This window comes from Ambystoma mexicanum, chromosome 4q, assembly GCF_040938575.1.
Source record: "Ambystoma mexicanum isolate Mex_15411 chromosome 4q, UKY_AmexF1_1, whole genome shotgun sequence".
NCBI lineage: Eukaryota > Metazoa > Chordata > Amphibia > Caudata > Ambystomatidae > Ambystoma > Ambystoma mexicanum.
This window is the reverse complement of record NC_090928.1, coordinates 527,816,012-527,828,682: the sequence shown is the minus strand read 5'-3', so window position 1 is coordinate 527,828,682 and position 12,671 is coordinate 527,816,012. Positions and strand designations below refer to the sequence as shown.

At 39.8% G+C, this 12,671-nt stretch overlaps 13 non-coding genes across 13 annotated transcripts; all 13 read left to right on the top strand.

The window, feature by feature from the left end:
- Positions 1-219: 219 nt before the first annotated feature.
- TRNAK-CUU (transfer RNA lysine (anticodon CUU)) lies at positions 220-292 on the top strand. Its single transcript has one exon. It is a non-coding gene; the product is annotated as a tRNA-Lys (tRNA).
- A 525-nt stretch (positions 293-817) lies between these two features.
- On the top strand, positions 818-890 carry TRNAK-CUU (transfer RNA lysine (anticodon CUU)). Its single transcript has one exon. It is a non-coding gene; the product is annotated as a tRNA-Lys (tRNA).
- Positions 891-1,590: 700 nt separating this feature from the next.
- TRNAK-CUU (transfer RNA lysine (anticodon CUU)) lies at positions 1,591-1,663 on the top strand. Its single transcript has one exon. It is a non-coding gene; the product is annotated as a tRNA-Lys (tRNA).
- A 1,103-nt stretch (positions 1,664-2,766) lies between these two features.
- On the top strand, positions 2,767-2,839 carry TRNAK-CUU (transfer RNA lysine (anticodon CUU)). The gene has a single exon. It is a non-coding gene; the product is annotated as a tRNA-Lys (tRNA).
- A 607-nt stretch (positions 2,840-3,446) lies between these two features.
- Positions 3,447-3,519, top strand: TRNAK-CUU (transfer RNA lysine (anticodon CUU)). The gene has a single exon. It is a non-coding gene; the product is annotated as a tRNA-Lys (tRNA).
- A 607-nt stretch (positions 3,520-4,126) lies between these two features.
- Positions 4,127-4,199, top strand: TRNAK-CUU (transfer RNA lysine (anticodon CUU)). The gene has a single exon. It is a non-coding gene; the product is annotated as a tRNA-Lys (tRNA).
- A 525-nt stretch (positions 4,200-4,724) lies between these two features.
- Positions 4,725-4,797, top strand: TRNAK-CUU (transfer RNA lysine (anticodon CUU)). The gene has a single exon. It is a non-coding gene; the product is annotated as a tRNA-Lys (tRNA).
- Positions 4,798-5,229: 432 nt separating this feature from the next.
- Positions 5,230-5,302, top strand: TRNAK-CUU (transfer RNA lysine (anticodon CUU)). The gene has a single exon. It is a non-coding gene; the product is annotated as a tRNA-Lys (tRNA).
- A 1,380-nt stretch (positions 5,303-6,682) lies between these two features.
- Positions 6,683-6,755, top strand: TRNAK-CUU (transfer RNA lysine (anticodon CUU)). The gene has a single exon. It is a non-coding gene; the product is annotated as a tRNA-Lys (tRNA).
- Positions 6,756-8,991: 2,236 nt separating this feature from the next.
- TRNAK-CUU (transfer RNA lysine (anticodon CUU)) lies at positions 8,992-9,064 on the top strand. The gene has a single exon. It is a non-coding gene; the product is annotated as a tRNA-Lys (tRNA).
- Positions 9,065-10,093: 1,029 nt separating this feature from the next.
- Positions 10,094-10,166, top strand: TRNAK-CUU (transfer RNA lysine (anticodon CUU)). The gene has a single exon. It is a non-coding gene; the product is annotated as a tRNA-Lys (tRNA).
- Positions 10,167-11,195: 1,029 nt separating this feature from the next.
- Positions 11,196-11,268, top strand: TRNAK-CUU (transfer RNA lysine (anticodon CUU)). Its single transcript has one exon. It is a non-coding gene; the product is annotated as a tRNA-Lys (tRNA).
- Positions 11,269-12,050: 782 nt separating this feature from the next.
- On the top strand, positions 12,051-12,123 carry TRNAK-CUU (transfer RNA lysine (anticodon CUU)). Its single transcript has one exon. It is a non-coding gene; the product is annotated as a tRNA-Lys (tRNA).
- Positions 12,124-12,671: the final 548 nt, after the last annotated feature.

Sequence of the window (12,671 nt, the reverse complement as noted above, 5' to 3'; positions counted from 1 at the left end):
ACTTTTTTCCACACAGGTTTAATCGGCTATTTCCTGATATTCTTCAATGCGTTCTGATATTGACTGGTAATTGTGTTTGATACTTTCTTAGACTATTTCTGCCTCTGGCTGATGTGTATTTTCTTTCCAAACTCCACCAGAGCCTATGATTACACAGCATCCTATCTGTGGAAAACGGCAGTGCAGGGATAGGGAAGAAAACTATAGGCATCCAAAAGAGCCCGGCTAGCTCAGTCGGTAGAGCATGAGACTCTTAATCTCAGGGTCGTGGGTTCGAGCCCCACGTTGGGCGAAAACAACTAAAATTGTAGTGCTTTTTGACCAAACAAATACATCCTATCTGTGGAAAGCGGCAGTGCAGGGATAGGGAAGAAAACGTTGGGCGAAAACAACTAAAATTTTAGTGCTTTTTGACCAAAAAAATAGAAATTGAAAGTCTCTTTACAATATTTGCAATATTTTGATTGTTAACATGCAATATATGAATGCATGTCTGGATGATGTGTAATGGGGCAATACCACACCTTAATGTATTCACTGTAAAAGAAAAAGTATGTATCATCTTACTATAAAATAAAGTGGAGAAATCACAAATAAGACTTTTTTCCACACAGGTTTAATCGGCTATTTCCTGATATTCTTCAATGCGTTCTGATATTGACTGGTAATTGTGTTTGATACTTTCTTAGAGTATTTCTGCCTCTGGCTGATGTGTATTTTCTTTCCAAACTCCACCAGAGCCTATGATTACACAGCATCCTATCTTTGGAAAACGGCAGTGCAGGGATAGGGAAGAAAACTATAGGCATCCAAAGGAGCCCGGCTAGCTCAGTCGGTAGAGCATGAGACTCTTAATCTCAGGGTCGTGGGTTCGAGCCCCACGTTGGGCGAAAACAACTAAAAATGTAGTGCTTTTTGACCAAAAAAATACATCCTATCTGTGGAAAACGGCAGTGCAGGGATAGGGAAGAAAACTATAGGTATCCAAAGGAGCCCGGCTAGCTCAGTCGGTAGAGCATGAGACTCTTAATCTCAGGGTCGTGGGTTCGAGCCCCACGTTGGGTGAAAACAACTAAAATTGTAGTGCTTTTTGACCAAAAAAATACATCTTATCTGTGGAAAGCGGCAGTGCAGGGATAGGGAAGAAAACGTTGGGCGAAAACAACTAAAATTTTAGTGCTTTTTGACCAAAAAAATAGAAATTGAAAGTCTCTTTACAATATTTGCAATATTTTGATTGTTAACATGCAATATATGAATGCATGTCTGGATGATGTGTAATGGGGCAATACCACACCTTAATGTATTCACTGTAAAAGAAAAAGTATGTATCATCTTACTATAAAATAAAGTGGAGAAAACACAAATAAGACTTTTTTCCACACAGGTTTAATCGGCTATTTCCTGATATTCTTCAATGCGTTCCGATATTGACTGGTAATTGTGTTTGATACTTTCTTAGACTATTTCTGCCTCTGGCTGATGTGTATTTTCTTTCCAAACTCCACCAGAGCCTATGATTACACAGCATCCTATCTGTGGAAAACGGCAGTGCAGGGATAGGGAAGAAAACTAGAGGCATCCAAAGGAGCCCGGCTAGCTCAGTCGGTAGAGCATGAGACTCTTAATCTCAGGGTCGTGGGTTCGAGCCCCACGTTGGGCGAAAACAACTAAAATTGTAGTGCTTTTTGACCAAAAAAATACATCCTATCTGTGGAAAACGGCAGTGCAGGGATAGGGAAGAAAACTATGGGCATCCAAAGGAGCCTGGCTTGCTCAGTCGGTAGCGCATGAGACTCTTAATCTCAGGGTCGTGGGTTCGAGCCCCACGTTGGGCGAAAACAACTAAAATGTTAGTGCTTTTTGACCAAAAAAATAGAAATTGAAAGTCTCTTTACAATATTTGCAATATTTTGATTGTTAACATGCAATATATGAATGCATGTCTGGATGATGTGTAATGGGGCAATACCACACCTTAATGTATTCACTGTAAAAGAAAAAGTATGTATCATCTTACTATAAAATAAAGTGGAGAAATCACAAATAAGACTTTTTTCCACACAGGTTTAATCGGCTATTTCCTGATATTCTTCAATGCGTTCTGATATTGACTGGTAATTGTGTTTGATACTTTCTTAGACTATTTCTGCCTCTGGCTGATGTGTATTTTCTTTCCAAACTCCACCAGAGCCTATGATTACACAGCATCCTATCTGTGGAAAGCGGCAGTGCAGGGATAGGGAAGAAAACTATAGGCATCCAAAGGTGCCCGGCTAGCTCAGTCGGTAGAGCATGAGACTCTTAATCTCAGGGTCGTGGGCTCGAGCACCACGTTGGGCGAAAACAACTAAAATTGTAGTGCTTTTTGACCAAAAAAATAGAAATTGAAAGTCTCTTTGCAATATTTTCATTGTTAACATGCAATATATGAATGCATGTCTGGATGATGTGTAATGGGGCAATACCACACCTTAATGTATTCACTGTAAAAGAAAAAGTATGTATCATCTTACTATAAAATAAAGTGGAGAAATCACAAATAAGACTTTTTTCCACACAGGTTTAATCGGCTATTTCCTGATATTCTTCAATGCGTTCTGATATTGACTGGTAATTGTGTTTGATACTTTCTTAGACTATTTCTGCCTCTGGCTGATGTGTATTTTCTTTCCAAACTCCACCAGAGCCTATGATTACACAGCATCCTATCTGTGGAAAACGGCAGTGCAGGGATAGGGAAGAAAACTATAGGCATCCAAAGGAGCCCGGCTAGCTCAGTCGGTAGAGCATGAGACTCTTAATCTCAGGGTCGTGGGTTCGAGCCCCACGTTGGGCGAAAACAATTAAAATTGTAGTGCTTTTTGACCAAAAAAATACATCCTATCTGTGGAAAACGGCAGTGCAGGGATAGGGAAGAAAACTATGGGCATCCAAAGGAGCCCGGCTTGCTCAGTCGGTAGCGCATGAGACTCTTAATCTCAGGGTCGTGGGTTCGAACCCCACGTTGGGCGAAAACAACTAAAATTTTAGTGCTTTTTGACCAAAAAAATAGAAATTGAAAGTCTCTTTACAATATTTGCAATATTTTGATTGTTAACATGCAATATATGAATGCATGTCTGGATGATGTGTAATGGGGCAATACCACACCTTAATGTATTCACTGTAAAAGAAAAAGTATGTATCATCTTACTATAAAATAAAGTGGAGAAAACACAAATAAGACTTTTTTCCACACAGGTTTAATCGGCTATTTCCTGATATTCTTCAATGCGTTCTGATATTGACTGGTAATTGTGTTTGATACTTTCTTAGACTATTTCTGCCTCTGGCTGATGTGTATTTTCTTTCCAAACTCCACCAGAGCCTATGATTACACAGCATCCTATCTGTGGAAAACGGCAGTGCAGGGATAGGGAAGAAAACTATAGGCATCCAAAGGAGCCCGGCTAGCTCAGTCGGTAGAGCATGAGACTCTTAATCTCAGGGTCGTGGGTTCGAGCCCCACGTTGGGCGAAAACAACTAAAATTGTAGTGCTTTTTGACCAAAAAAATACATCCTATCTGTGGAAAACGGCAGTGCAGGGATAGGGAAGAAAACTATGGGCATCCAAAGGATCCCGGCTTGCTCAGTCGGTAGCACATGAGACTCTTAATCTCAGGGTCGTGGGTTCGAGCCCCACGTTGGGCGAAAACAACTAAAATTTTAGTGCTTTTTGACCAAAAAAATAGAAATTGAAAGTCTCTTTACAATATTTGCAATATTTTGATTGTTAACATGCAATATATGAATGCATGTCTGGATGATGTGTAATGGGGCAATACCACACCTTAATGTATTCACTGTAAAAGAAAAAGTATGTATCATCTTACTATAAAATAAAGTGGAGAAAACACAAATAAGACTTTTTTCCACACAGGTTTAATCGGCTATTTCCTGATATTCTTCAATGCGTTCTGATATTGACTGGTAATTGCGTTTGATACTTTCTTAGACTATTTCTGCCTCTGGCTGATGTGTATTTTCTTTCCAAACTCCACCAGAGCCTATGATTACACAGCATCCTATCTGTGGAAAACGGCAGTGCAGGGATAGGGAAGAAAACTATAGGCATCCAAAGGAGCCCGGCTAGCTCAGTCGGTAGAGCATGAGACTCTTAATCTCAGGGTCGTGGGTTCGAGCCCCACGTTGGGCGAAAACAACTAATATTGTAGTGCTTTTTGACCAAACAAATACATCCTATCTGTGGAAAGCGGCAGTGCAGGGATAGGGAAGAAAACGTTGGGCGAAAACAACTAAAATTTTAGTGCTTTTTGACCAAAAAAATAGAAATTGAAAGTCTCTTTACAATATTTGCAATATTTTGATTGTTAACATGCAATATATGAATGCATGTCTGGATGATGTGTAATGGGGCAATACCACACCTTAATGTATTCACTGTAAAATAAAAAGTATGTATCATCTTACTATAAAATAAAGTGGAGAAATCACAAATAAGACTTTTTTCCACACAGGTTTAATCGGCTATTTCCTGATATTCTTCAATGCGTTCTGATATTGACTGGTAATTGTGTTTGATACTTTCTTAGACTATTTCTGCCTCTGGCTGATGTGTATTTTCTTTCCAAACTCCACCAGAGCCTATGATTACACAGCATCCTATCTGTGGAAAACGGCAGTGCAGGGATAGGGAAGAAAACTATAGGCATCCAAAGGAGCCCGGCTAGCTCAGTCGGTAGAGCATGAGACTCTTAATCTCAGGGTCGTGGGTTCGAGCCCCACGTTGGGCGAAAACAACTAAAATTTTAGTGCTTTTTGACCAAAAAAATAGAAATTGAAAGTCTCTTTACAATATTTGCAATATTTTGATTGTTAACATGCAATATATGAATGCATGTCTGGATGATGTGTAATGGGGCAATACCACACCTTAATGTATTCACTGTAAAAGAAAAAGTATGTATCATCTTACTATAAAATAAAGTGGAGAAAACACAAATAAGACTTTTTTCCACACAGGTTTAATCGGCTATTTCCTGATATTCTTCAATGCGTTCTGATATTGACTGGTAATTGTGTTTGATACTTTCTTAGACTATTTCTGCCTCTGGCTGATGTGTATTTTCTTTCCAAACTCCACCAGAGCCTATGATTACACAGCATCCTATCTGTGGAAAACGGCAGTGCAGGGATAGGGAAGAAAACTATAGGCATCCAAAGGAGCCCGGCTAGCTCAGTCGGTAGAGCATGAGACTCTTAATCTCAGGGTCGTGGGTTCGAGCCCCACGTTGGGCGAAAACAACTAAAATTGTAGTGCTTTTTGACCAAAAAAATACATCCTATCTGTGGAAAACGGCAGTGCAGGGATAGGGAAGAAAACTATGGGCATCCAAAGGATCCCGGCTTGCTCAGTCGGTAGCACATGAGACTCTTAATCTCAGGGTCGTGGGTTCGAGCCCCACGTTGGGCGAAAACAACTAAAATTTTAGTGCTTTTTGACCAAAAAAATAGAAATTGAAAGTCTCTTTACAATATTTGCAATATTTTGATTGTTAACATGCAATATATGAATGCATGTCTGGATGATGTGTAATGGGGCAATACCACACCTTAATGTATTCACTGTAAAAGAAAAAGTATGTATCATCTTACTATAAAATAAAGTGGAGAAAACACAAATAAGACTTTTTTCCACACAGGTTTAATCGGCTATTTCCTGATATTCTTCAATGCGTTCTGATATTGACTGGTAATTGCGTTTGATACTTTCTTAGACTATTTCTGCCTCTGGCTGATGTGTATTTTCTTTCCAAACTCCACCAGAGCCTATGATTACACAGCATCCTATCTGTGGAAAACGGCAGTGCAGGGATAGGGAAGAAAACTATAGGCATCCAAAGGAGCCCGGCTAGCTCAGTCGGTAGAGCATGAGACTCTTAATCTCAGGGTCGTGGGTTTGAGCCCCACGTTGGGCGAAAACAACTAAAATTGTAGTGCTTTTTGACCAAAAAAATACATCCTATCTGTGGAAAACGGCAGTGCAGGGATAGGGAAGAAAACTATAGGCATCCAAAGGAGCCCGGCTAGCTCAGTCGGTAGAGCATGAGACTCTTAATCTCAGGGTCGTGGGTTCGAGCCCCACGTTGGGTGAAAACAACTAATATTGTAGTGCTTTTTGACCAAACAAATACATCCTATCTGTGGAAAGCGGCAGTGCAGGGATAGGGAAGAAAACGTTGGGCGAAAACAACTAAAATTTTAGTGCTTTTTGACCAAAAAAATAGAAATTGAAAGTCTCTTTACAATATTTGCAATATTTTGATTGTTAACATGCAATATATGAATGCATGTCTGGATGATGTGTAATGGGGCAATACCACACCTTAATGTATTCACTGTAAAATAAAAAGTATGTATCATCTTACTATAAAATAAAGTGGAGAAATCACAAATAAGACTTTTTTCCACACAGGTTTAATCGGCTATTTCCTGATATTCTTCAATGCGTTCTGATATTGACTGGTAATTGTGTTTGATACTTTCTTAGACTATTTCTGCCTCTGGCTGATGTGTATTTTCTTTCCAAACTCCACCAGAGCCTATGATTACACAGCATCCTATCTGTGGAAAACGGCAGTGCAGGGATAGGGAAGAAAACTATAGGCATCCAAAGGAGCCCGGCTAGCTCAGTCGGTAGAGCATGAGACTCTTAATCTCAGGGTCGTGGGTTCGAGCCCCACGTTGGGCGAAAACAACTAAAATTGTAGTGCTTTTTGACCAAAAAAATACATCCTATCTGTGGAAAACGGCAGTGCAGGGATAGGGAAGAAAACTATGGGCATCCAAAGGAGCCCAGCTTGCTCAGTCGGTAGCGCATGAGACTCTTAATCTCAGGGTCGTGGGTTCGAGCCCCACGTTGGGCGAAAACAACTAAAATTTTAGTGCTTTTTGACCAAAAAAATAGAAATTGAAAGTCTCTTTACAATATTTGCAATATTTTGATTGTTAACATGCAATATATGAATGCATGTCTGGATGATGTGTAATGGGGCAATACCACACCTTAATGTATTCACTGTAAAAGAAAAAGTATGTATCATCTTACTATAAAATAAAGTGGAGAAATCACAAATAAGACTTTTTTCCACACAGGTTTAATCGGCTATTTCCTGATATTCTTCAATGCGTTCTGATATTGACTGGTAATTGTGTTTGATACTTTCTTAGACTATTTCTGCCTCTGGCTGATGTGTATTTTCTTTCCAAACTCCACCAGAGCCTATGATTACACAGCATCCTATCTGTGGAAAACGGCAGTGCAGGGATAGGGAAGAAAACTATAGGCATCCAAAGGAGCCCGGCTAGCTCAGTCGGTAGAGCATGAGACTCTTAATCTCAGGGTCGTGGGTTCGAGCCCCACGTTGGGGGAAAACAACTAAAATTGTAGTGCTTTTTGACCAAAAAAATACATCCTATCTGTGGAAAACGGCAGTGCAGGGATAGGGAAGAAAACTATGGGCATCCAAAGGAGCCCGGCTTGCTCAGTCGGTAGCGCATGAGACTCTTAATCTCAGGGTCGTGGGTTCGAGCCCCACGTTGGGCGAAAACAACTAAAATTTTAGTGCTTTTTGACCAAAAAAATAGAAATTGAAAGTCTCTTTACAATATTTGCAATATTTTGATTGTTAACATGCAATATATGAATGCATGTCTGGATGATGTGTAATGGGGCAATACCACACCTTAATGTATTCACTGTAAAAGAAAAAGTATGTATCATCTTCCTATAAAATAAAGTGGAGAAAACACAAATAAGACTTTTTTCCACACAGGTTTAATCGGCTATTTCCTGATATTCTTCAATGCGTTCTGATATTGACTGGTAATTGTGTTTGATACTTTCTTAGACTATTTCTGCCTCTGGCTGATGTGTATTTTCTTTCCAAACTCCACCAGAGCCTATGATTACACAGCATCCTATCTGTGGAAAACGGCAGTGCAGGGATAGGGAAGAAAACTATAGGCATCCTAAGCAGCCCGGCTAGCTCAGTCGGTAGAGCATGAGACTCTTAATATCAGGGTCGTGGGTTGGAGCCCCACGTTGGGCGAAAACAACTAAAATTGTAGTGCTTTTTGACCAAAAAAATACATCCTATCTGTGGAAAACGGCAGTGCAGGGATAGGGAAGAAAACTATAGGCATCCAAAGGAGCCCGGCTAGCTCAGTCGGTAGAGCATGAGACTCTTAATCTCAGGGTCGTGGGTTCCAGCCCCACGTTGGGCGAAAACAACTAAAATTGTAGTGCTTTTTGACCAAACAAATACATCCTATCTGTGGAAAGCGGCAGTGCAGGGATAGGGAAGAAAACGTTGAGCGAAAACAACTAAAATTTTAGTGCTTTTTGACCAAAAAAATAGAAATTGAAAGTCTCTTTACAATATTTGCAATATTTTGATTGTTAACATGCAATATATGAATGCATGTCTGGATGATGTGTAATGGGGCAATACCACACCTTAATGTATTCACTGTAAAAGAAAAAGTATGTATCATCTTACTATAAAATAAAGTGGAGAAAACACAAATAAGACTTTTTTCCCACACAGGTTTAATCGGCTATTTCCTGATATTCTTCAATGCGTTCTGATATTGACTGGTAATTGTGTTTGATACTTTCTTAGACTATTTCTGCCTCTGGCTGATGTGTATTTTCTTTCCAAACTCCACCAGAGCCTATGATTACACAGCATCCTATCTGTGGAAAACGGCAGTGCAGGGATAGGGAAGAAAACTATAGGCATCCAAAGGAGCCTGGCTAGCTCGGTCGGTAGAGCATGAGACTCTTAATCTCAGGGTCGTGGGTTCGAGCCCCACGTTGGGCGAAAACAACTAAAATTGTAGTGCTTTTTGACCAAAAAAATACATCCTATCTGTGGAAAACGGCAGTGCAGGGATAGGGAAGAAAACTATTGGCATCGAAAGGAGCCCGGCTAGCTCAGTCGGTAGAGCATGAGACTCTTAATCTCAGGGTCGTGGGTTCGAGCCCCACGTTGGGCGAAAACAACTAAAATTTTAGTGCTTTTTGACCAAAAAAATAGAAATTGAAAGTCTCTTTACAATATTTGCAATATTTTCATTGTTAACATGCAATATATGAATGCATGTCTGGATGATGTGTAATGGGGCAATACCACACCTTAATGTATTCACTGTAAAAGAAAAAGTATGTATCATCTTACTATAAAATAAAGTGGAGAAAACACAAATAAGACTTGTTTCCACACAGGTTTAATCGGCTATTTCCTGATATTCTTCAATGCGTTCTGATATTGACTGGAAATTGTGTTTGATACTTTCTTAGACTATTTCTGCCTCTGGCTGATGTGTATTTTCTTTCCAAACTCCACCAGAGCCTATGATTACACAGCATCCTATCTGTGGAAAACGGCAGTGCAGGGATAGGGAAGAAACTATAGGCAACCAAAGGAGCCCGGCTAGCTCAGTCGGTAGAGCATGAGACTCTTAATCTCAGGGTCGTGGGTTCGAGCCCCACGTTTGGCGAAAACAACTAAAATTGTAGTGCTTTTTGACCAAACAAATACATCCTATCTGTGGAAAGCGGCAGTGCAGGGATAGGGAACAAAACGTTGGGCGAAAACAACTAAAATTTTAGTGCTTTTTGACCAAAAAAATAGAAATTGAAAGTCTCTTTACAATATTTGCAATATTTTGATTGTTAACATGCAATATATGAATGCATGTCTGGATGATGTGTAATGGGGCAATACCACACCTTAATGTATTCACTGTAAAAGAAAAAGTATGTATCATCTTACTATAAAATAAAGTGGAGAAGTCACAAATAAGACTTTTTTCCACACAGGTTTAATCGGCTATTTCCTGATATTCTTCAATGCGTTCTGATATTGACTGGTAATTGTGTTTGATACTTTCTTAGACTATTTCTGCCTCTGGCTGATGTGTATTTTCTTTCCAAACTCCACCAGAGCCTATGATTACACAGCATCCTATCTGTGGAAAACGGCAGTGCAGGGATAGGGAAGAAAACTATAGGCATCCAAAGGAGCCCGGCTAGCTCAGTCGGTAGAGCATGAGACTCTTAATCTCAGGGTCGTGGGTTCGAGCCCCACGTTGGGCGAAAACAACTAAAATTTTAGTGCTTTTTGACCAAAAAAATAGAAATTGAAAGTCTCTTTACAATATTTGCAATATTTTCATTGTTAACATGCAATATATGAATGCATGTCTGGATGATGTGTAATGGGGCAATACCACACCTTAATGTATTCACTGTAAAAGAAAAAGTATGTATCATCTTACTATAAAATAAAGTGGAGAAAACACAAATAAGACTTGTTTCCACACAGGTTTAATCGGCTATTTCCTGATATTCTTCAATGCGTTCTGATATTGACTGGAAATTGTGTTTGATACTTTCTTAGACTATTTCTGCCTCTGGCTGATGTGTATTTTCTTTCCAAACTCCACCAGAGCCTATGATTACACAGCATCCTATCTGTGGAAAACGGCAGTGCAGGGATAGGGAAGAAACTATAGGCAACCAAAGGAGCCCGGCTAGCTCAGTCGGTAGAGCATGAGACTCTTAATCTCAGGGTCGTGGGTTCGAGCCCCACGTTTGGCGAAAACAACTAAAATTGTAGTGCTTTTTGACCAAACAAATACATCCTATCTGTGGAAAGCGGCAGTGCAGGGATAGGGAACAAAACGTTGGGCGAAAACAACTAAAATTTTAGTGCTTTTTGACCAAAAAAATAGAAATTGAAAGTCTCTTTACAATATTTGCAATATTTTGATTGTTAACATGCAATATATGAATGCATGTCTGGATGATGTGTAATGGGGCAATACCACACCTTAATGTATTCACTGTAAAAGAAAAAGTATGTATCATCTTACTATAAAATAAAGTGGAGAAGTCACAAATAAGACTTTTTTCCACACAGGTTTAATCGGCTATTTCCTGATATTCTTCAATGCGTTCTGATATTGACTGGTAATTGTGTTTGATACTTTCTTAGACTATTTCTGCCTCTGGCTGATGTGTATTTTCTTTCCAAACTCCACCAGAGCCTATGATTACACAGCATCCTATCTGTGGAAAACGGCAGTGCAGGGATAGGGAAGAAAACTATAGGCATCCAAAGGAGCCCGGCTAGCTCAGTCGGTAGAGCATGAGACTCTTAATCTCAGGGTCGTGGGTTCGAGCCCCACGTTGGGCGAAAACAACTAAAATTGTAGTGCTTTTTGACCAAAAAAATACATCCTATCTGTGGAAAACGGCAGTGCAGGGATAGGGAAGAAAACTATGGGCATCCAAAGGAGCCCGGCTTGCTCAGTCGGTAGCGCATGAGACTCTTAATCTCAGGGTCGTGGGTTCGAGCCCCACGTTGGGCGAAAACAACTAAAATTTTAGTGCTTTTTGACCAAAAAAATAGAAGTTGAAAGTCTCTTTACAATATTTGCAATATTTTGATTGTTAACATGCAATATATGAATGCATGTCTGGATGATGTGTAATGGGGCAATACCACACCTTAATGTATTCACTGTAAAAGAAAAAGTATGTATCATCTTACTATAAAATAAAGTGGAGAAAACACAAATAAGACTTTTTTCCACACAGGTTTAATCGGCTATTTCCTGATATTCTTCAATGCGTTCTGATATTGACTGGTAATTGTGTTTGATACTTTCTTAGACTATTTCTGCCTCTGGCTGATGTGTATTTTCTTTCCAAACTCCACCAGAGCCTATGATTACACAGCATCCTATCTGTGGAAAACGGCAGTGCAGGGATAGGGAAGAAAACTATAGGCATCCAAAGGAGCCCGGCTAGCTCAGTCGGTAGAGCATGAGACTCTTAATATCAGGGTCGTGGGTTGGAGCCCCACGTTGGGCGAAAACAACTAAAATTGTAGTGCTTTTTGACCAAAAAAATACATCCTATCTGTGGAAAACGGCAGTGCAGGGATAGGGAAGAAAACTTTAGGCATCCAAAGGAGCCCGGCTAGCTCAGTCGGTAGAGCATGAGACTCTTAATCTCAGGGTCGTGGGTTCGAGCCCCACGTTGGGCGAAAACAACTAAAATTGTAGTGCTTTTTGACCAAACAAATACATCCTATCTGTGGAAAGCGGCAGTGCAGGGATAGGGAAGAAAACGTTGAGCGAAAACAACTAAAATTTTAGTGCTTTTTGACCAAAAAAATAGAAATTGAAAGTCTCTTTACAATATTTGCAATATTTTGATTGTTAACATGCAATATATGAATGCATGTCTGGATGATGTGTAATGGGGCAATACCACACCTTAATGTATTCACTGTAAAAGAAAAAGTATGTATCATCTTCCTATAAAATAAAGTGGAGAAAACACAAATAAGACTTTTTTCCACACAGGTTTAATCGGCTATTTCCTGATATTCTTCAATGCGTTCTGATATTGACTGGTAATTGTGTTTGATACTTTCTTAGACTATTTCTGCCTCTGGCTGATGTGTATTTTCTTTCCAAACTCCACCAGAGCCTATGATTACACAGCATCCTATCTGTGGAAAACGGCAGTGCAGGGATAGGGAAGAAAACTATAGGCATCCTAAGCAGCCCGGCTAGCTCAGTCGGTAGA